This window comes from Nicotiana sylvestris, chromosome 2, assembly GCF_000393655.2.
Source record: "Nicotiana sylvestris chromosome 2, ASM39365v2, whole genome shotgun sequence".
Taxonomy (NCBI): domain Eukaryota; kingdom Viridiplantae; phylum Streptophyta; class Magnoliopsida; order Solanales; family Solanaceae; genus Nicotiana; species Nicotiana sylvestris.
In genome coordinates, this window is record NC_091058.1 from 111,130,000 (window position 1) to 111,130,968 (window position 969).

Below are 969 nucleotides of genomic sequence, written 5' to 3' on the forward strand. Positions count from 1 at the left end.
TCCGCGCCCTTTTAAGGTGGCGCGGGTAAAAAAGGAGGTGTGACAATAACGTGTTATAAAATAACAACTGTAAAGTAAATAAACTAAAGACAAGTATGGAGAGAAATTGATATATTATTCAACTTTCAAACTGATGTACATAATGAACTGAAAATTCTTCTATTTATAGAAGAAAGAAAGCAGCTGCGAGACTTTTCATGAAGCAGCTGCGAGGCTTTTCAGGAAGCTCTGCGAGGCTTTTCTTGAGTTGCTTGTAAGTTGTCTGCATGAGCTGCTTGCAACTTGCCTGTTTAATAAGAAGATGTTGCGAATCATTTCATTGAGTTGCTTGTAACCTGCCTGCATCAGCTGCTTGTAGATAAACTTCAATGGAGTACTAAATGGATAATCTTCTTCAAAAAGATTATCTATAGCGGAATATTAAATGAACATCCACAATATAAATATTTTCATAACATATTGATACTTTTACATCCTTTATCACAGAATTGACAAAACAAAAGAAGACATAATTAAGGCCAAATAAATAAGCGGCTCATACAATTATCATAAATTTTTATATGAGAATTTTACATTCCTATATATTATATGAAACTATATTACCCTTCCTACTCAAGTTTTAATATAGTTACATTTTATATACCCAATTACCATTTATGTACATTTTAAGGGAATTAATGATAATAATTAGTGTCCTAAAATTACTCTAACATATCTTCCTCTCCCCTACGTTTCTCTCTCCACATCCCATCCCCCTCCTCCATGTATCTTGCGCCCACCGACGATTCCACCATTGACAACCATTAAAAAGCTTTGAAAGTTTGAATTCGAATTTGAATTTTCAAAAAAAATTATTTGTTTGAATTGGATGTTGTTGCAAAGAATTGGGAATTCTCTCTACGTCTCTCTCTATCTCTGAATCCCTAATTTCAGTGTAAAGCAAAGGAAAAGAGAACAACAATTCCACCA